Genomic DNA, 24,360 nt, shown 5'->3' on the forward strand with positions numbered 1-24,360 from the left:
GGAAAACATTGAGCACTTTCACGAACTATCACACAGATTTGTTTGGGAGTTTTGATATATCCAACTGTCTCAGAAGGGAATCTAAACATTTACCTCTACAGAAATAAAATAAAGTAAAATAAAATAAGTCTATGTAGAATGTACTTCCTGCCTCATATTACATATTTCTAGCTATTTATATATACAAAAAAATAAAAAGGAAAGGGACTGCATGTTTACTACGTCCGCAGGTCCGTTTCTGTTTTGTAGATGAGTTACTGGGGAAAAGGGGGTGTGAAGGGATAAATTTGGAAGTTTGAGATTTGCAAATGTTAACCACTGTATATAAAAATAGATTTTAAAAAAAGCAAATTTCTTCTGTATAGCACAGGGAACTAGATTCAATATCTTGTAATAATAACCTTTAATGAAAAAGGATATGAAAACGAATATACATGTATATATGTACCTTACTTGGAGTTTATTATGTTGTACACCAGAAATTGGCACATTGTAACTGACTATACTTCAATAAAAAAATAAATTAAGACAAACAAACAAACAGTGGTGCAGGCACAGAGAGGTGTCTTTCTGAAGACTGCTTAAAGGCAAGGACAGTTGATTCTCCCACTTCCAGTTTCATTGACTGTGTGAAGGCAAAATACTGCAAACCATATCGGTAAACAAAGAATGCTGAAGCCATCAAGTCATCAGCGGCTGCCGCCACCCCCCCCCACCCCGCCCAGTGAAGACCAGCCTGCAGCGCAGCCTCTGCAGCCACTCACAGTGGTGCATTCTGAGGGGCCTCAGAATAAGAAAGGACAGGATACTGGCCCTAGATGGCTAGATGCTTGTCAAAGGAATGAATTCATGAGCCCAAATATTTGCTCCCTCCCATACATAGAGAAGTGCTAAATTCTTTAACTTGAGATGCCTGGTTTTTAGTTAACAAGTACTCTTTTAATGTTCCAACTACCTGGTCTCTGTTGTAAAGCACCTGTATATCCTAGCTCCTCCCCTACCTCTTGGGAGCAGTCCCTCAGGGCCATCTGAGAGGCTGTCATCCCAGGCTCCAAGGGGTTTGAGTCCTCAGAAATGTCCGCCAAATGAAACATAACTCTCAACTTTTAGGCTGTCCATTTATTTCAGTTGACAACTGTAAGATTTACAAACAGGAGGATAAATGCTTCACAACACAATGAAAACAAAAGTAATTGGTCTACTTTGAATCTCTTTGCAAAAGAATGTACTATTCATTTTAATTTACTTCAGATACGGTTTTCTGGAAGTCAAGGTGAAGTGTCCAAGAAAAAGACCTTATGGAGTTTTTTGTTGGTTGGTTTGAGGGGCTATAACTTTGTTTCTGTCCTGACAGACATGAGTGGACCATAAAAAAAGCCATTTTCTTTATCTTACAAGGTTGCTTTCTGAAGGAATTTATTAGTGAAAGCCACCATTTAATTAGGCAGAAAATAATTCCTATAATTTTATTCTTCATAGGGAAAGTGACTGAAATTTATGTTGTGTGTACAAGAAAACTCAGACTGTTTGTTACTAGGAACATGATACTCAACTGATAGATTGTTACTTTAAAAATACATTAATGCTGCTTTGAAGAAAATAAATTAAAAAAAAACCCGCTAAACAGATCCACCAGAAAGTATCAATATTATAATGGTTTCAAGCAAAAAGCCTTGTTGTCTGTAATGTGAAGTTTTGAGAAAAAAAATTAACTTCTACAAACGGAAATTTGATTTAAGCTGTTTTTCCATGTCGCTACAGGTACAAGGTAGGGTAAATGTAATCTTGCCTGTTAGATAAGGTTTTGCGGGAAAGCTTCTGTTTACTAATCAGGGAAAATAAATTCATCTTCAGGGCCAATAATCTTCAGATTTGGAATATTTTGGCATTCATTTTTATGACCCCTGGTTATTCCTGTAATTTACTTATTATAATGCATTTACCCCTTTAAATTCCAGCCAAGTTTATGTCTCACACTTTTTTTGTTCAGGCTGTTTATCCCTCTGGCTATGAAGCTCACAAATGGTAAGTAAACCCATGCTTTTCTCAGAGATAACATTGATGCTGTGATAGAAAACAAAGATTTAGAGCACTCACCGCTTGTAAGACTATTACCTGGAGTTGTTTATAACTTGCAAGCCCTGTTCCGGAGCCAATGTAGTCATAGATTTTCACTAGCCTCCCTTGCTGTTCAACCATGAAATTCTACCCACTAATCTCTAAGCATTTGCCAATCAGGCAAGCCAAATTTGAATGAGATCGTGTTAGGAAAACCTGGGTGTTAGATCAAGTAGTAATGAATCTGTTTCTGATTTATAAATAAGTTCACTTGTGTCTTTAATTCCACATGTAAGTGATACTGAGCGAAATAGGATGGGAAGGAATAAATTTGGGAGTTTGAGGTTTGCAAATATTAACTATTATATATAAAAATCGATAAAAAACAAGTTTCTTCTGTATAGCACAGGGAACTAGATTCAATATTTTGCAATAACCTTTAATGAAAAAGAATATGAAAACAAATATATGTATGTATATGCCTGACTGGGACATTATACTGTACACCAGAGATTGACACATTGTAACTGACTATATACTTCAATAAAAATAAATAAATAAATACATATAGAAAACTATTAAAAAAACGTGGTAATGAGATTTGCAGAGAGGTTTCTTCAAGTAGGGATCATATTTTAACAACACCAAAATTAAGTCAGTCTTAGTTTTGAATTATACTGAACTTTAGAATAGATGGTGGTTCATGACCAAAGATAAAAACACTGTGAGTCACACATGTCTAAACGTGACCTTCTGAGAAAGAAACAGATGATTTATTTTAGAGGCATCTTTTAGGATTTGTTTTTTTCTGGCGTCGGCGCTGCTGTGACTATTGTGGAGTAGTCATTAAATGTCATAGTTAACTTTTTTCCTCTGGGATGGTTATTGTTAATTTCACTGAAAAGAGAAGGGGAAACATGGAATAATGAGAAGAGCAAAGGGACTGGAATCAAACTGCTTTCTTTAACCCAGCTTATTTTGAGTCCTGCCTCTGCTTCTTGCGGCTCCATGAGCTGGGGGCGATTTGGGTAAACTCTATGGTTCTCAATTCCTGCATCTGTAAAATGAGGATGCTATAAATCACAGAAATTGTATAAAGGATTCACGGAGACAATGGGGAAGCAAACGTGTGAAATCTGTCAGGTGTCATCCATCCGTAAGTTATTCTTACTGTGCTACCACTACTATTAGCAAAATAAAGCTGTAAGATTCCCCAAACCCCAATTTAAAAGGATATATATGACTGTATGACCAAACTGCCGCATTTCATTATTTTCATTTGTTTCTTTACAAAGGCAGACAAAAATCATTGCCTGCTATTTCAGTAAACAAGGAATGCTGTCTGCCATCAGCCACTGTAGCTGCCTGGAAGGTTGGTCCCTAGGGGAATTCAGGATGGGGAAAAACCTAGATACTGGCCCTAGATAAGTTAAGATGCTTATCTAAGGAATAATTCAGTGAGCCCAGACTCTTGCATCTTCCCATACATGAAAAGTACTAAAATCATTAACTTGAGATGCCTCTTTTTGTGATTAGCAGTAATCTTTTGATGTTGGAGTACACATTTTTACTTTCTTTTTTGTTTTTTTTCTAAAAAAAACTCCTAAGTATCCTGGATCCTCCCTTACCTCTTTGGAGAAGTTCCTCAGAGCTGCCTGAGAGAGTCTTGTGGGCTATAGTTCTCAGTAAGGTTCCTTAATAAAACATAACTCATGACTTTTAGGTGGTGAATTTTTCATCAGTTGACACACAAAGAAAGACCAATAAAGTCCTAAACAACCCTGATTAGATACTATTGTATCTCCTATGACATGGCATCAGTGAGAAAGATCTAGATGCAGTTTGCTGGTCATAGAAATAAGTAAGGGCATGAATGATAGCTTGTGATTGCCTATGATGTAAGATATGTGTGGATGTGGGGCTGATTCCAGGAGGTCACAGAAATTGTTGGTTGGTTGAAATGCCACACTTGAGAGAGAAAGCAATTATAGTAATTGAAGCATCAGAGCAAACAGACAAGGAAAGAGGAATATGGAACAATCTTGTTCAGCTTAGATCCTGAACAAGAGGTACTTAATACTCTTGGTAGGATAACATAAATAATTAGTAAATAAAAACATGAATGGTTATTAAAATCCATGGAAAGTCATTCTGAAAATATACAATATAGTTAAACAATTTTCAAATTTATCCAATTTTCTTGGATAAACAGTATAAGAAGATGAAGGAGAAGAAAGAATCAAAGGAGAAGAAACATTAAAGACTGCTCATCGGGGAAGGGTATATCTCAGTGGTAGAGTGTGTGCTTAGTATGCACAAAGTCCTGGGTTCGATGCCCAGCACCTCCATTAAAGGAAGGAAGGAAGGAAGGAAGGAAGGAAGGAAAGAAAGAAAGAAAGAAAGAAAGAAAGAAAGAAAGAAAGAAAGAAAGAAAGAAAGAAAGAAAGAAAGAAAGAAAGAAACCTAATTATCCCCCCAAAAGAACAAACAAAAAGTGTAAGAAAAAAAGAAAGAAAAATTTAAAACACTGCTTATTTGCCAGGTAATGTCATATGAACAAAGAAATACTGTTCTTATTTTACATACAAGAAAAGTGATCCAAAGAGATTAATTTGCTCAAGGTTATTAAATGGTAGAACAGGGATTTGAAGTCAAATAGCCTGATTCCAGCCTATTGTTAAAACATAAATTTTCAAGAGATTAAAAACCATGATTCGCATGCATGTGTAAACTGAATACATATCAAAATTTAAATTCAATTCATTAATTAGCGAGGGGGGCCAATAAGATGTTACGACTTGTTCAAAGATTATTTTGTGTGTGTATATGCACACACATAAATATATATTTTATATATATAATATATATATATAACATATATAACATTATGTTATATATATATATTATATGTTATATATATATAAAATGTTTGGATAGTTTAATGGCTTCAGTTCAACTGGACTGAAATTTTTGGCACATTTTTAAACAAAATCAAGTTAACATGTGACTTCACTACATTTATGATCTTTAATTAGTAGTAAACAGTAGAAGTAAGAACATTAGCTAAGATGATCCTTGGTTGGTCTTTTCCCCAATATATTGAAAGGATATGCTGCCTACCACTCTGTCTTATTTTAAAGGTTCAGATCATTTTTCTCATCTAAATAGTAGTATAATGCCTATACATGTATTTCCTTTTATTTTATTTTATTTTTTAATTGAAGTATAGTTGACTTACAATGTTGTGTTAGTTTCTGGTATACAGCATAGTGATTCAGTTACATACATATATGTGTATATATATTCTTTTTCACGATAGGTTATTACAAGCTACTGAATATATTTCCCTGTGCTATACAGTAGTACCTTGTATTTTATCTATTTTATATGTAGTCGTTTGTATCTGCTTATCCCAAACTCCTAATTCATCCCTCCCCTTTCCTCCTTGATAACCGTAAGTTTGTTTTCTATGTCTGTGAATATGTTTCTGTTTTGTAAGTAAGTTCATTTGTGTCATTTTTTTAGATCCCACATATAAGTAATATTGTATATTTGTCTTTCTCTGTCTAACTTACTTCACTTAGTCTGATAATCTCTAGCTCCATCCATGTTGCTGCCAATGGCATTATTTCATTTGTGTTTCCTTTTAGACCCACACTAACTGGGTTAGGAATTTAATGCCTGTGTTATAATTCTTTATGTTTTCTTGATAAGGAAGGTGATACTCAGATGAAATAGCTTCAGATCTATGTTTGAGATAGGATACAAACTCAAGGTTTTTCCATGAACTTCCATATCATTTCCTAGATACATTCCATATAACATATTTCAGCACATTTAAATGCTTTCCATATAACATCATAATTCAGCACATTTTAATTGTAATGTTTTGTTTCTCTTCAGGCAGTTGTTTCCTTCATATGTTATGTTAGAGAAAAAACCAAACAAACAAAAATACCATTTCTTTGATGTGTTCGAACCCATAGGGAAAATCAAAGATGGAACAGCCTAGCCCCTGACCCTGAAAAAGTTGACCTGCTGTATGCTGTCATTCCACAAAATGCTTTTCTTTGAGACCAAGCAAATGGAAACATAGTACATTTTTTAAATGATAATTTCCATCTAACCAATACCTAAAGAGTGTACATTTGTGAAAAATACTGTGCAGATGCTTCTAGTAATACAGTGATGGAGAGGAAGCATTCTTTGCTGTTAGGGAAATTTCTAGTTTACTGAGTTGACATTTTAATGTTTTCCTCAAGTGTTTCTGTGATTGCTGTTCTTGTCATTCAGGTCATTCAACGCTCACTTGGATATCTAAAATAGGTTTCTACATAGTTTCCTTGTCTTAAACTCATTCCCTGTAATATGATGGGATTTGGCACTTTCATCGTGTCCTAGTATACAAATCCCATGCAATATAAACAAGGGTCTGTTGATGGTGAGTGCACACTGACATGGAAAAAGCAAAGTGTAGAAGACCTCCCATGCTAGTGAAGTTAGGAAACGAAATATAGGTACAGGGGACATTGAAAATAAGTTTGAAAGCAGACTAGAAGTTTGCCAGGCAGAGAATTCCAGAAAGGGCATTTCTGACATTGAAGTCAGGGATTGGAGATATATATGGCAGCCAGAAAGGTGTGCCATTCAGAATTGTCATCACTAGAGAACTTGGAACAAGTAGAGCTGTTCATAGAGCTTCTACTTCCAGGGCTGTTGGTCTCTACTGGTACTGTTTGTGCTGAAGACACACTCTTCCAAGACAGCCCAAGCCAATAACTGCTCATGGGCAGGGTACTAGGAGCTAGTCAGTTTTGCTCAACACAGGACTCCTCTTCAAGCAATTTTTGCAATAGAGCTGTCCAATGAACTAGTTGAGACTTTCACAGAGTTGCACAGTAGCCTGGAGCATTCTTCCTCAATCCTCCTTCCTTCTCCTCTTCTTTCATGGAATCACAGTCCAAAGACTTTCCCTTCCTACTCCTACTCTCCTTTATCTATCACAGCCATTACCCCTAACGAGCCTCTTGCTCTTCTAACTCTTGTTTTGCTACATGCTTCCTGGAGGACCCAAGCTGACACAGTGTATTAAGGGAAAGAACTGTAAAACAAGCAAACAAAACAAAACAACAAAAAACAAAACACACATGTTTTAAGTACTTTCCTCTAACTGGAGTGAAAATACATGCAGCAGTACTAAGAAGTTGCTTGGACATAGTATTCGTTTCAAGATTTTTGTCTGCTGAAAATCTTCTCTGAGACAGAAGGATTTTTAAGCAAAGGGGATACAAAGATGGTACCCATGCCAGTGGAGTGCGTAGTGTAAGGACCGTAGGAATGAGAAATTTGAGAGACGTTGTTTGTGCTTTAGAAGGTGCTCCTGCTATTGAGAAGCTCTCTGTGAATGGAGATGGCGGTCCCCCAAATCATGTCATTCAGGCAAGAGAGACGTGTTGTGTGGATGTGGGCGCCGTCTCACCAGGAGTCAATCCCATCTGCAAAGTAAGAGAAAATTGTTACTAACAGTTATTCATTTGCTCATCATCAAGGATAACAATATGGGATTTTGTTATCAGTAAAAGTAAAATGGTTTGAGGGTCTGGGACCTTAGCATATGGGGAAAAGAAGGTTAAAACAGTTTATAAACACAATCATTAAACAATTCTTGCTTTTAGCATTGGGAGTAATTCAGCTCATTGGAATTTTTTATTAAGTCATCAACACATTATTTAATCAAACTAAGATTAAGCATTGAGATTTAAGCAAAAATATGATTAATTTGTTCACTGCTACAGTTTACAGTGAGCGTCTTAGTATATCGAAAGCTTCTGATGAATGCATTAACATTGGATGAATTTATAAATAAAACCACATAGCGTCTTAGAATATTAATGTTACGCCTGTGGTAGGAAGCCAAAAATAATTACTAGAGAACATCTTTGAGAAACAGATGCAATGTTGGATGCATTTCTAATAAATTACTTACAGTCCATTACAGAACGATATGCCTTTGAACACTATTTAATCCATCAGCAGACAACGCTGTAATGAAATTACTTGAAGCAAACTTTGAAAACTGTCCTTACATTTTCCTTCACCCTCCAAGATGCATTATATTTATGGATTGGGGGGGAAAAAAGTTGACTCATACAAAATCCTTTTTCCTCTAGTGCAAAATGATTATTCTAAAATATATATATAATATAATTGAATTGTCATCTGAAGCTTCTGTCCTTCTTTCTGCAAATGTCAAAATGATCCATTTGATCCCTTTGATAATAATAAAGGCCAATTATGCAGGATGTAGGTTTCAGTAAACCTTTTAAATATTTCTGTGTCTATCCCTGCAAATCCAGAATACCATTATATATAAATTACATTGATCTATCCAGCTTTTGGACTCAAAACCTCAGATACCCCAGATTTTTGCCTCCAGAGTATCTTAAAGTTATTTTAGTCAAGAAAATTAGAAATAGATAGTATCACATTTTTATTATGTTATTTTCCCCAAACTGTTTTGCTTAAAGCATATGTAAAAAATATAATATACTAATCATTGGAATATATATAGAAACGTTTTTGTGGCTCTAAATACCTAAGATAGTATAGTTGACATATATACAAAGAGGGTATATGATCAATAATCCAAATTGACCTTGACAGTCTTACACCTTTTCTAAAAATTTAGATATTTGTCGATGCAGAAGTAATCAGTGCATAAACATGTAGTTTAAAAAATAAAAATCTTATTTTATCCTTTCCATGTGCTCTGCATGTTTACTACTTATACGTTTGGTATGTATTTTTACTGATTTTATCTTCTCTGTCTGTCTCTGTCTCGCCTCCCTCCCTCCCTCACCTATTTGCAGTGTTTATCTCTATTTTCCTTTTTTTGTCTAACTTAAGTGGCATCAAATATGCTCATGTTCTTTTGATGCGATTATTTTCACTTAAGAGTATGTCTTAAAAATTATTTCATGTCAGTACATATAGATATGCCCCATTCCCTTACACTTGCACATGGTATTACATGGCATGGATATAGAGTAGGTTTGTTTTCCTTTCTTTACTCATAAATATTTAGTTTTTTTCTCTGTTTCTTCTCTATTATCTGAAATGTTTAAATCAGTATCCTTCTGTATGCCTCTATGGAGGATATGCTGAGTTTTTCTATAGAAATAGATTTTATATTATAGAATTAAAAGCCAAATCAACTCTTGCAATCCAACTCAAATTGCAACTGTCTTTTTTTTTTTTCTTCATAAACAAATTTCCTCGTTTATTGGTCTTTCTGTAACAAACTTGAGCCACACCATTCGGTAGTCAATCATTCACGATCAGTTAGCAATTCATATACACAATGTTATAAAATTAATGTAGATTCTGGTCATTTGAAATGATATCATTCAAACAGGGATTGGGGCTATTTTGACTTAGTCTAAGAAAAAGGTTTTGCTATAGCTAATGAATAATATAAATAGAATTCGAGAGGGGAAATTTATCCTACTTACTAAAATGAATTGCTTTCAAGTACTTAGAACTTTTATTAACATAAAATAACAAATAAAGAATGTTCTAAGTCAAATCATTCTTTTTTTTTAACACCTTTATTATGGTATAATTCCTGTACAATAAACTACACATATTTCAGATGTACAATTTGATGAATTTTGATAGATGTATATACCAATGAAACCACCACCACAATCAAGATAGCTAATATTATCTACAAAACAGAAACAGACTCACAGATGTAGAAAACAAACTTACGGTTATCAGAGGATAAAGAGGGTGGGAAGGGATAAATTGGGAATTCAAAATTTGTACCTCTTGGGGAGTGATGGAAATTGCAACTGTCTTGATAATTCATGTAAGTGTTCATAAGCTAAGGAGTCTTTTATCCAACTTCATTTTTCTATATGCATTTAATGTTTAATCATCATTCGCATCACACACATTTACTAATTTTTATCATCTCATCATTTTTACATTTCACAGAGTGCCTAAAATAGTGCCACACTTAGAATAAGTGTGATGTTCTAAGGAGAAAGATTTTAAAGTCAAGAAGCGTATGGAATCCAGATTTGATGCCATTGAATTGTCATTGTTTACTTAGAATTCTGGCATCTCAAACATATATTCAGCCACCTGGAGGGAGACTCTATTCAGCTCTGTATCCCCAAACTCCAGATTACTGACACCACAGCCCTATTTGAGTCATGCCTTCACCTCTAAGCCAAGAGCTGCCTGTCAGAGATAGGTTCTTATGCAACAAATCAGCTTGTACTGTGGCCAAGTGGATAAAGATGGAGAAGTAGGAGAAAGAAAGAGTGAGGCTGTGGGCAGCTGAGCCCACAGACTTCCACAGTATGTCCCAAGTGAAACGGGATAATAATGTCCTTCCTTTGAGATTATTGTGAAGACTAAGTGAGGCAGAATAACAAAAGAGCCTACCATATAGTATAGATGTTGAGACATTTAGTATATTTTGGTCCTTGTCGCCCTCTCTGGTTATTTCATAGGACTGTGTGTGTGGGTGTGTTTGTGTGGTTTGTATTCGTCTTTATTTTCAATAGATAGTATACTACATACATTATTCCACAACTTTTTATTTTTTACTTTACATTATATCCTGGAGATTTGTTTCCATTATCTGTTCTTTGAAAGATGACTCATGAATTACATTTGATATTTTAAACAGTGCTGCAATAAAAGGATACTGAATATCTTAAGCCATTAGGTAAATAGAAATCAAAACAATAATGTGACACCACTTTACACCCATTAGGATGATTATATCAAAAAGACAATCAGAACTGTTAAAGAAGATATGAAAAAAATTGAAGCCTTCATACTTTGCTGGCAGGAATGTAAAATCATGCTTTAAAAAACAGTTAAAGTTATCATCTGAGCTTAGCACTTACTAGGGAATACAGCCGCTTTCTGATAATTTATTCAGCAAATATTCATGCAAATGTAAAAAAATTAAATGTACATTAAAAACACATGAATCTTTCTGAAGGGAAGTGAAAACATGTCCACACAAAAACTTCCACACAAGTGTTCACAGCAACATTATTCATAATAGCCAAAAAGTGGAAACAGCTGACATGCTCAACAACTAATGAATGGATGAACATAATGAGGTATATCTAAACAATGGAATATTATTTGGCCATAAAAAGGAATGACATACTAATACATTCTACAACATGCATGAGTCTTGAAAACATGCAAAGTGAAAGAAGCCTGACTCTAAAGATATATTATATAATTCCATTTATATGAAATATCCCAGATAAGCAAACCTATGGAAACAGAAAGCAGATTGATGTTTGCAAAGTGCTGGGGGAAGGAAGAGGAGGAAGGAAAGTGGAATGGACATGAATGGTTATGGTTTTCTTTTCGGTTTGATGAAACCATTCTGGTATTAGAGAGTAGTTATAAATGCACACCCTTGTGAATATACTAAAAAAAAAATGAATCATATACTTTAAAAGGGTAAATTTTATGGTATGTGAATTATGTCTTAAATTTTAAAAAGAAATGAAGATTTCAGTTTTGAGCATGTTAGGTTTCAGGTGCTTATTTACTATCTTGATGTAAATGTCAAGAAACCACTTCCATTGATCCATTGGGTGCTATGATTCATTTCCAAAAGGGAGGAGAATAATTTTAACTGACTCTTACACTGATTTTGGCTGTGGTAGTGTTTTTGCTTTGTATCATGACATTTGCAAAGTTCCCCTGGTGCTGTGAGCCAGCCCTCCCTAAGGAGTGTCACCACTGCTTTACCAGTGCCTCCAGGACTACGTCACTCACAGCCACCAGCACCACAGATATGATCAATACCTGCAAGAATTCACTAAAGTCAGCTGTGCACCAGGCACCTTCCATAAATTAACAATAATCTGCAAAAATCCCCTGCAAGTTATGTACTGTTACATTTGACAGGTGACTCAGGGAGTTTAAATAAGGTAGGCAAGGTTATACAGCATGTGACTTGCAGGGCTATGTGATGCTACGTCTACTATCACAGGGACTGTTCTCCTTTGAATAGATTAAAAACAGTGGTTATCAATTCAGGCAGCACCTTAAAATCACTTTTAAACAGAGCAATAGTTAGGCACTTCCTTAAACCAATTACGTCCGAATCTCCGAGGGTGAGGTTGAGGCATTCAAAGTCTAATCTCTCTAAGATTAGAGTCTACTGTACTAAAATCTATCCTTTAAGGAAGTTTCAAAATCTGATGAGTCAGTTGAATCTTTCAGAACACGCATGTTTTAACATGCCCTTGATTTCTGTGATAGAAATTATATTACTACATACTCAGCTTAACCAGCATGAACCATAATATTAACATATTCCTTGGTGATGGAAGGGGCCTCAACAGATGATTTGTCTCTCCTCCTGGGCCTTTATGCTGAAAATAAGCTTTCCTAGCAGTAAGAAAACTTTCCTGTGACTGTACAATTGCTTCTTTATTGTAGGTCAGAATAGTGTGCATTCTTTAATCCCTTCATGCGTACTGTTATCGCCATATACAAAGGCTCCCACAGATCGCACATTAGCTCCTTCAACATGCTCATTAGGAAAAGGAAGAAAGCCACGTGTTGTTTGATTGGGTTGTTTGATTTATTTTGTTAATTATTGGAATGAAGTTCCAATGTAGTCATGTAGTCAATTTTAAGAAACTACATGTTACAGATACCAAAAGAAGAGTTTGAAAGGCTATAAAGTTCTGATTGAAATAGATATTTTCATCAACTCAAATGTAAAAGACAAAGGTTAACCTGATCTTATATTGTACCCATAATATCTGGCTCTTCATGTACTACATAATAGACTTGAAATATGTGGGTTGCAGATTGGGTCTTTACACGCCACAAAGGGGTATGGCTGTGCTGTCTTCATATCACGCCTGGAAAAAGAAGTCATTGAACAAGTCTTTGTTGAGTGAACCTATGACTATGTGCATGTGCATGTCGATGTGCCTATGTATTCTCAATCAAATTATAAATTCTTTGAGAGCAGAGAATCTCCTTTTAACCTTTGGTATCTGCTACTACTCCTAGCATAGTTCTGGGTACATCGTAAGTTATCTAATAAATATGTACAGTTTTCTTTCCTAAATGCAACCTAAAACACTATTTGGTATTTTATTTGCTTTCTTATTCAACTGAACATAATTGGTAAACTATAATATGAAAGCAAATTTATTGCCTTTTGAGAAAATAGAGACTTTTTGAGAATTCTTCGTTCTTATTTCTCTCATTTTCTTTCCTTCTAAAAATAAATGGTTTGGAAGGTATCTCCAAAATCCAGGGATATATTTTAAGTAACTTGGAAACGAATGGGAGAGGAAGATGTCCATTTTTGGAGAGGCCTTCTTGAAATACCTGCAAAATCATTTCTTGAGCAATAGCCCTGCTTCTTAAACTGTGCCCTGCACGTCAGCCTCGGTGGTACCAGCTGAGCATTTGTCACAACTGCAGAAACTCAGAGCCCAGAATCTTCACATAAGTCTGAGAAGCACTAACATGCCCTGTATCCCAGTTTCTTCTCTGATGTTGTGCTTCAAAAATTTGGGCATGGGGTGAGTATGGGTGTCCTCTTGTTTTCTATCTAGGGTATACTCCCAAGAAATATATTTTAACATTAATACACTTGTTTAGGCTTGAGTGACCAGGGCTTAAGTGAACCTGTTTGACAAATAAAAACCATCCAGTTAGGCCAATAGAGAAAGGCACCATCTTGCGAATAACCTTGGTAACCATGATTTCTAGGACGTGGAGTTTCACAGCATTTCCAGGGAATCTGAAGTGTCCTTCTCCTGATTGCTCATCTGATGGCCGAGCCAAAGGCCACCTGCACTCCATATAAAGTTATGGAGAATTTTCCTTGACACCCCAAGTGTTTTTCTCTGTTTACTGTCTTTTCTTCTATGACAATGTCCTTCATATTCTTGGTTCTAAAGGAAGGTAAAACAAACGTAGCACAAAAACAAATATTGAGATGAACATAACCCTCAGCCTTTTTATTTTTTTCTTTTCCTTTTTCTTTGTTTCTCTTTTAAAATTCCAGTTGCCTTCATTCTTCCTTCAGACCCTCAAGGTAAAAGATGCGATGCAGCAAAGAAACATAGTAAGTTGCTCTGATTTTAAAATCAAACACATTTGATTATGAATTCCTTTAATGTGTTCCTCCTTCTATATTTTAATGTACAGGAATTTCCAGATTTTGTTGTATAGTTCAGTATATTGAATGATCTTTGGACTAGAAGTAGTTAAGGAACACAGGTCCTAATGCCAACCCTTGCAATCACTGGACATATGACCCTAAACAAGTGATCAGTGTCTCTGGGCTCAGACCCTTCTTCTTAGAAACAACAGGTTTGGCAGAGACAGTCTCTGGAACCTCCACTTCCATGATACCATGACACTGTATCAGCCTCATGTTCATAAAGCTGCTGATAAATCTAATATAAATCCTCTTGCTTAGGATACGAAATCAGAAGAAAAACAAAAAGAACCTCGTTGCACACAGTATACAACCATGAAAAAGTTAAGCAAATAATAAGAACATTTAAGATTTCCATCTCATTTGCTGAGAAAGTTTGATCTGCATCAATAGCCATTTGCAGGGGAACAGTAACTAATGCCCAAATGCAGCGCTCCCGTAAATTAATCACGTCTGCCTTTTCACAGCAGCAGACTGTTCAGTGCTGAGCGAAGCCCCCAGCTACTTCTCACTCACAGGTTCTGTCTCTGAGAGCACAATTGATTTCTTGAATTGACATTCCCAATCCCAAGACACCTAATTGAGCACGAGGTTATGCATATTATGGGGGGAGATTTTATTTTCCTCAAAGCCTGCTCTGAATTCAGAATTTTACTGAAGGTGAAGAGAGCAGTGAGGCGATGCCATTTTCAGACCTGTGGGGAGGAAGGAAATGAATAGGAGGCAAATGAGAATTCCAAGGAGAGCCATAAACAGATCTGTCCCACTTCCGTTAAATTTGAAGAATCACATTTAACATCTCCAGCGTGCTTCGCTGATCTTGATATCTCAGTTAATTATTGCCTCCAGTTCTAGAGTTGAACACCTACTGTAAGTTATGAACAGTACTTAGTAATGTGGATACAAATATGAAAGATAGAGTCCTGAATCCTGTGTGATATCTCTATCAGTCTTCAGCATTGCTCTCCAAGTCATGCTGAACTTTCTTTATCAACTCTCATTGCTGGGAATAGAAGTCCAGACATAGAAGGTCCTTCACAATGTGGTTACTGATGACGTTTCTTGTCTCACCTCTTTACCTATCCTTATACGCCAGGTTCTACTGAAATCTGGGCATCTCGCTCCAAGTTTGACTTCAGTAGATGGACCGTATTCTTAAATTTCATTGTCTTTAGATACTATTCCATCTTGCCAGAGTGGGCCTGACTGACTTTCTTCACTTTGTTAGATATCCCACTACATCTTCAAGAGTCAACTAAACTATCCAGTCCTTTAGGAAACCTAACGTCTAGGATTGGGCGTCCATTATTGAATTCATATAGGAGAGAGTTCTCTTACCACTCCAGACCATACAAATACCTTTCAGTCAACCAGCCCAGTGTCTGGCTAGTACACGCTCAAATACATTTTCATAAAAGGACAAATAATTAAATAAGTAACCCGAATAGATGGGTGGTCATGTTACTTTCTCCATGTTTATAACTGAAGAAACCTTAAAGTTCTGATCCCAAACCCAGGATCAGTAGGTAAAACCTATTCTTTTCTCTGACTAAATTCACATGCTCTTTTCCACTAGACCGCCACTTCATCTCATGCAGAACACAATCACTGATGGGCGGGAGGAATATCTGGACTACAGAAGCACCAATGGGAGAAAGAGAGGTGAATTCTATGATTCATGACGGTCTACCAATGTGCAGCATATTCTCAGGAGAAATACAAGAGAAGGGCTTTGGGAAGTGGGATGCCCGTACAAGTGCTATACTAAATGAAATGACAAGCCACTTTCTCAGAAGAATAAGAGTGGCAATACCTATTGTGATCAACTTCCATCATTTTGTTGTTGTTGCTGCTTCCAGAAACATGAGATTGGTTCTGGGCACTTTGTGGATTAGCAAATAAGTTTGTCTACTGTATCTTTTGCACAAAGTCCTCTAAAGTTCTTCTTCTTTTTTAATCTTTAAAAAAAATATACAGTAGCTTTAGTCACAGGTGACTTTGGATAGGGCCATTTGCCATCTGTGTGACTTTCTGCCTTTGAAATTAATTTTATTTGTGCTCTTTTCTTCTTCTTTAGAAAAGCAACTCTCCTTAAATTTTGACTAGAACATTTTAAAGGCTCTTAGCTAATAAGAGCTTAGGCAGTATGTCATTGGCATACTCTTACCATCAAGTATTTTTCCAGCTCTTCACTATAAAACTTTCAAACATGCAGAAAAGTTAAAAGAATGAACCACTTAGATCTCACATAAATTTGGTGCTTGTTAATATTTTTCATATGTGTCTCATGATACTTCACTCCTAAATATTCCAGGATTGTCTCCTAAAAACAAGAGCATTATCTTCTGTAGCTCCAGCATTTTTATCCCACCTAAGAAAATTAACACCACCCTAATTTTATCTAATATCCAGTTTATGTTCCAAATTCCTGGGTTGCCTACAATAAGTATTTGACAATTGCTTTTTTAAGACTTGGATTCTCTTAAAGTTTATCAATTGCATTTCATTCTCATCTCTCTTTAGCCTGTTTTCATCTCTAACAGTTCCACTTTCTCTTATTTGTTTATGTTTCATGACATTGAATGTTTTAAGAATCAAGGTCAGTTATCTTATAGAATGTTCCCAATATTTGCCTTGTCTTACTGTTTTCTTGTGGTGTCATTTAATTGTTCCTTTATCTAAATGCCCTTTATAAATGAGGATTTGCAACTAATGCCTGGATTAGATGCTGGTTAAATGTTGTCGCCAAGAACGCTTCACAGGTGAGACAATGTACTTCCCGTTGCAACACACAAGGAAGCACATAATATCAGTTGGTGTCACTACCAGCAATGCTGAATTTGGCTACTTGGTTAAAGTTTTGACCAGTAGATCTGTTCGTTATGAAGATTAGTTTCCCCTTTGGATTTAGCAAATAGTTGGGGTAGGGCATACTTTGGCATATGACAATCATCCTCCAAAGTTCACCTAATGCCTTTAGGCAATAGTTTTATTGTCCATTGATTGTCTACACTGCAGTCAATTATATCGTATCATTGGATTTTGCAGAAAGATGAATTTTCTAATTGTATCATTTCTTCAATATTTATTATGCATCATGAATCTGTGAAAACGAGTTTTCTGTCAACAACCGGTAATGAATTACAGACTTTTGTTTAAAAGACAGGGGGAAAAGATGCTCAGATCTTCTTTTTTAATTATTAATTTCAGAGTAAATTATTGGCATGAAAGTTACCTCCCTATGTGGCAGAAAGGGCATTTTTTAAAATTTAGAGTGAATGTAACAATAAGTAGTCTTTTTCTATAGATATATAGCTGTACTACCTCTAAACACAGGGGGCATAGAGGTTATTGGCTGGAAAACATTGGATTCCTATTTAGTCTACAGCTTATAAGTCTTGCTGTGAAGAGCAACTGCTTAAACGTTTTCAGTCTTATTATTCATTTACTCATATATTTTCATTGACATCTATTAAATGCTACTATGTGAATTATGTCTTTTTATGGCTACTTGAAGTCTCACAGAATTTATGAGGTTCCAGTGCCTTCTAGGTTTTTGTTTGCTGCTATTGTTGTTTAAAAATATTAATAAAACTTCCACGATGACTTCATTGCAGATTGAATCACATTTATATGAAAAATTAAATTATGAGTTTTTATTTTCTGTTCCTGGGGAAATATTAGAAATATTGATGAATTGTTTCTAAGGGAATTCTCTCCTGTTTTAGCAGCCTTTGATGAACAATTTTTTCCTTGTAAATTACATTAGGATATTTTTGATAGATATTTAGCAACTGTGGTAAACTAACCACATGGTTGATACTTCTCAAAAACAATAAAATCTTAGGAAAGAAGATGACTTTTGACTTATTGCAGAAATACTTTTTCCAAGGAATTAGGAAAGAAAAATTGTCTGTATTTTCAAGTCAGATGCATTTCAGGCAAAAAGTGATCCTTGTGTTGAGTTTGATGCGTCTGCCCTTCAAAAACTTTGACATTCCTTCAAGTTTTTCTCATGGAATTCTTTCCCAAATTCATCATTACAAGTCCACAGTCCACTTTATGTAGATGAATTGTGAACACCTGTTTTGATATTAGCATTAACTAAACTCTAGCAACCTAGAATGGCCTCCTTAATGCTCATAGTTAGACCTCCACATTTCCCAGGAAAAATAAAATCACTCATCGTTTTCTAGAAAAGTATTTAAAATGTCACCATTTCAGTATCAGTTATCAATGTAAAGTGCACTCGATGCCTATTAATAAATTTTCCCAATTAATTAAAAAAAAACTACCCTTACACTTTTCTTGCCAAAGCCTTAATTAATTTGTTCTTTTTATGATGTTATGTGCGAAATGGTCAGACTGCCAGGAAATCGGTCAAAATGGATTTATAAAAGTCTAATTATGATAACATTAATTAGTAATTTCCTTTTCTCTGGCTTCTTAGCACTCTTCTGGCAAGATTTCCTTCTTTAATTTTTTTTTTTTTTCTGAAATACAGCTGTATTCTCCCATCTTAGGAAGGAAGGATGAGCGGTTTGACCTCAGTGGAACTTTGTGATTTTTGGTCAGTTTTGCTCATTTTTCCCCACTGAATGAGGTGAGCAGGCCTCCCTTTTTATGTGTGAGAGATTGACTGAATGACTTCCAAGTCAAACATGCAAAATTATCAAGCCAAGTTACTCTATTGGTATTTTTATCCAAGAGAGAACTGGAAGAGAATTACCAAGAGGGAAATTGAAAAGAAGGTGGGAAACTGTCGTATTATATATGCTCAGTCAGTATTTTTTAAATGCCAAAAGTATTACATAACATTTCAGCCTTTAATATGAAGAGGCAGAATTTAGATACATGCTAGTTAGTTTTTACAATGAATTGTTTCTTTTTACTAGTGAAGCATTAGGCTCTCCCTCTCTTTCTCTTTCTCTGTGTCTGTCTGTCTCTCTCTCTCTCTCTCTCTCACACACACACACACACACACACGCAAGCAGGTGAACTTTTGAATAGGTAATACTTTAAATATTCCAAATTTATGACATCACTTATATGTGGAATCTAAAAAGACAAATGAACTTATTTACAAAACAGAAACACTCACAGACATAGAAAACAAACGTAGTTACCAGCAGGGGAAGGGGGTGGGAAGGGAGAAATTGGAAGTTTGAGGTTTGCAGATACTAACTACTGTATATAAAGTAGATAAACAACAAGTTTATACTGTATAGCACAGGGAACTACACTTAATATCTTATAGTAACCTATAATGAAAAAGAATACGAAAACAAATGTATGTATGTATATATATATGACTGAACTATTATGCTGTACACCAGAAATTGACACAACATTGTAAACTGACTATACTTCAATAAAAAAAAGAATGAATTAAATTAACTAATGAGTACAGAAAAAAGTTCAAAAAGGTTAAAAAAATTTTAAAAAACTAAGCCTTTCTCCCACTTTTGCCTTCTTAGACCCTAAGATCCTCTTCTGAGACAACTAAGTTTCTTGAATAGTCTTCTAGGCTGTCTGTGCATAAGCGCATACTCACACATTACCCGTGGTTCCATTGCTGATGGCTGGTGTGAGCCCCCTATTAAAGTTCCCCTTGTGGATCATAACTATCGATCTGAGTCAGTGAATACAAATTTGCATTAGATCAGCAAATACTGCATGTGGGGAGACTGATACATGGGGAAGGAGGAAGCCAGCTGAAGGAGTTTCCCCAGGTCTCCTCTTACTACTTAACAATAGGAGGATTGGAGGAATCTCAGCTCTTATGAGTAGACACACACACACACACACACACACACACACAATTTGCATAGCTTTAAGATCCCCCTAGGCTCAAAGTCTTGGTTCAGATTGGCCTCAAATAAAGCCCAGTTTCCCTCTTTTAGCATAGATATGTAATTTATGGAAAGTAGCATTTATTACTATTGTTTCCAGTGAAGAACACATTAAATGTAGTTTGGATATTTTGTTGCTTTACACAAGCCTTCTGTTTGCATAGCCATTATTTTTTTCCCCTTTCTTGTCTTTGTACCACTGTAAAATGAGTTTCCAGGGAATCAAAGTACACCAATAACAAAACTGGATCTTTAAAAATTACAAAGTTTTCCAAGGCAGATTTCAAGCTCATTTCTTGTTGTCATTACTACCGAAAGCCTAAAATGTCTCACATAAACTTGCTGATGTAAATTATTAATAATTCTAAAAGCAAGACATTCATTTTACAAGCTCTACTGAGGTATAATGGTGGCAAATTGCCATTATTTCATTTACTGAATAATGAATTTATCTAAGATAATTACAGCACACACTCTTGATAATATGTATTATGTTAGTGATTAAGCTGTCCTGTTATTGCTAAAAATATGAGTCTTAAATAATTCTTTTACACTCAAGTAAGTAATATACTCATTGATTGTGTGTGTGTGTGTATGTGTGTGTGATGACATTCTCCGATACTGAAAACCACCTCATTTGCAGAGTGAAATTGGTGGACATTCGTCTCCTCCAATAAATTAACATTCCCAAAATGGATGTATCTTAACCTAGTGTACCTGGATCAAGTGACTCATTTAGCAACACCTACAAGTTCAGTTTAAACGCAATATGACAAGGAGAGAAAAAAATGGAAGAGAAAGGGAGAACCATTGGTGTTATTAGTCAGCATCCATTCGTAGTTTTTATCAGCAGCAGACCACAAATACCAATGAACTCCCTATTTCACGTCAATTTATATTTATACACTATGTTATGAAAGGTAAAATTAACATTGATAAAATATTTGGTCATTCTGAATATTACCTCATGCAGGTAAATGTAAATCAGGACAAACTCTTGTTAAGTATTTAATTCTGCTGAATTAAGTTATTCATCAGTTAATAAGAATTACCATTGTCTGGGTATTATGGTAAGTGCTAGGTATAAAGAGACTAAACCAAGAAGGCCCAGGGAATTAAAGAATCTGAGGAATAATTGTAATGCAGAGTAGTAAGTTCTGGGCTACAGGGCATGCATGTTGTTCACCTGCACAGGAGAAGACAATCTGATTGAGTAGTCAAGGAAGACTTTCTGGAAGAGGCAATACATTAGTTGAATAGGCACTGCAGTATCAAGGAGATAATGCATTCTTTAGAAATACATTATCAAGTAACATTTTGGTATCAAGGGAACATTGAAGACATGTGATGCTAATGCCGTGGAAAATTTAAAGCACTTTCCCTATGGAAGATGCTGTTAGATTATGGGGAGTGAGGAGTACATGGAATATTTCCCAGAAGGTGGCATTTCTGAATTTTTCAAAAATATAAAGAATAAGAAAGCCATGCACACGCATACACATAAATAGCCACTACAAACAGAGCAGACACAGACCTACTGGGCAATTTCATTTCTACTAAATGGAAAATCTGAAATAAATGGCAGCACCCCTTGTTGGAAATTTTTTTTTATATGTGAAGTCCATTTAACTTGTTTTAAAAGTTTCAATTTTAAAGTACTCAGAATTGGATAAAAAATAAAATCTTGAGCTCAAGACCAAGTGTTATCGAAGAAGTCTATGAGTGATAAGTGCTTAGAAAAACTGAGAAAAAAGGTTCTTAAACACCCTGACCACTCTGAAGTTACCAGACCCAAAGCCAAGAAGCTATACTCCAGTGATCAGAGTTGCTGGGTTACTAAATTCTGAAAGACTGAAAATCCAAGAGTGGTACTGAAATGGAATAATTAATTATGCATGCATCTCTAACATAATTTCTTATGTAAGAGAATTTCATTGATTTCTTTTTATAGTAGTTTGCTCTTTTAATGAGACAATCAAAATATCCATTACAAATTTTGCAGATGAAGTAACACTTTTTGGTAAAGATTTCTCTCCTATGCTTAAGAAATATTGTTAAGAGGTTCTCTTTGCTCTTCTTTTTTGGTTACAGAGCATTTAATAACTCAACTGTGTTAGAATTTGGCGTAGTGTCTGAAGTCGAGTATCTAGTCCCTATCTACAGTGCTTTAAGTGATGCAAAGTACCGAACTAACTCCTGATTATATCATTCATGTTGCAAAACCCAGTTCATTATCTGTGAAGAATGTTGCATTTGCCTGGGCAGCTCTTTGATGAGAATAATGGGAAACTGAATATGTACCATATGGGCTGGTATTAAGGAAGGCTTTTACTGTTCTCTTCAGTGGAAACTTCTTGGTCAAATTGTAACAAAGATTATATTTATGCACTGGATATCAAGGGTACCTGTTGTCAGCATGCTTTATGACTACCAATGTTGTCCTAGCTCATCTAGCTAAGGTGGTGTTTGTCAGGGTTTTCTGCTATAAGGTTACTCTCTCTCCCCTCTTTCTAGACTCTACACTGTGGGAAGAAGTCACTGTGCACAGCTAACACCGAAAGTGGGCATATGTTCCCCCTTCTTGATGGGGGAGTATCTCACGATAGTATTTCAGATTCTGCATGGAGGATTAGTCTCTTCCCCCACAATCTATTGATCTAATCAATCATTTATATCAGTATAGAATAATAGATATTTATTTCATAATCTGAGTTATAATCCAGTACTGCTTCAATGTTTTTGCTCCAATTCATCTAGCTTTGTCTCCTAGGAACTCTTGCAGTTGGCTCTGATATATTTTAGTTTTTATGGTTTTTTTTCTTTTTTTTTTAGCACTTCCTTGCTTCCTGACTCTACAAAATATAGATGCTGTATATTTCTTGCCCCAGCCCGAGAATCAGCCGTTTTCCAAAGAACCTAAGTTGCTTTTATCAGCTCATGGTACTATAAACCACACTCTGTCACAAGATGTGTTTCTTGCTACTGGGCTGTAATTTCTTTTTGGTCCTCCTAGCTAACAGAGCAATGAATTTATGGGTTTGCATTAACCTCTGTACATACAGATATCTATAGCTATTTCCATAGTAATCATCTATCTTTATAGTGAGCTAAAGATGAGTTGATACTGATGTTTCTAACTCTAACCTATCACCACATAGATCATTTTAGCCTCCTCTCCATGCTTATCTGTCAACTCCCAGCTACAGTGAGGAAACCTGCTCCCACCATCTGCCACGCATTTATTTAATTTCTCTATTCTGTGTACATGAGTAAAAGCGTCAGAGTGGTTAGCCTGCATTCCTGTGGATGCAGCTTTATCAGTTAAGAAACAGCATGTGTGCGCAATTCCTTTGGCTTTTTATTTCAGAGTCTACTCATTTCTGAAGTTACATAGGTCCACACCCTTTCCCCATTCGCATCAGTGAGGTTGCTCCACGCGTTGGTAACGCAATGAGGTTCTCTTGTCACAGTCTGCGTTCCTTCTGGGGATACTGCAACTTCCTAAAGGATTTTATTTTTACTTTGCATATATTAAGATCCCCTTTTTGTGCTGTGACTGTCTAAGGATATAGACAAAAGCAGAAGGTGTTTTAGTCACCCCTACATTATTGAACAGTATAATCCCACTGCTCTAAAACTCTCCTGTGCTTCACCTGTTCCTCCTTCCACCCTCCCCTCTAACACCATGGCAAACACTGATCATTTTATTGTCTCTATAGGTTTTTCCAGACTGTCATATAATTGGAATCTTACAGTATGGAATCTTTTCAAACTGGCTTTTTAAACTTAGCCATATGCATTTAATGTTCCTCTACATTTTCTTTTGTCTTAAAATACCTAAGTATTTTATTGGGGGGGGGGCTATTGTAAATGGTGTTGTTGTTAATTTCAAATTCCAATTTTAATTGCTAACATAAAGGAAAGCAATTGACTTTTATGTATTAGTAAACTGTGACTTTGTTATAATCCTTTATTAAACACTTATTATAATCATTTATCAATTTTATTATTTTATTTTCCTGTCTTACTAATTATTTTATTTTATCATCTTACTGAACTAGCTAATACTTATTAGTATTATCAGTATGAATATCATCATTACTTAATATTTAATTAAGTATACTTAATAATAAGTATGTCCAGGATGAGAGTGGTGGGTGGAGACATTCTTGCATTGTTTTTGAGTTTAGGAAAAAGGCAGCCAGTTTC

At 35.5% G+C, this 24,360-nt stretch overlaps 1 pseudogene; it reads left to right on the forward strand.

Annotated features, from left to right (window-relative positions):
- Positions 1-7,395: 7,395 nt before the first annotated feature.
- Positions 7,396-24,360, forward strand: part of LOC102528996 (dynein axonemal assembly factor 11 pseudogene) — a 146,466-nt pseudogene continuing 129,501 nt past the window's right edge.

The sequence above is a fragment of the Vicugna pacos genome, chromosome 10, assembly GCF_048564905.1.
Source record: "Vicugna pacos chromosome 10, VicPac4, whole genome shotgun sequence".
Classification (NCBI taxonomy): domain Eukaryota; kingdom Metazoa; phylum Chordata; class Mammalia; order Artiodactyla; family Camelidae; genus Vicugna; species Vicugna pacos.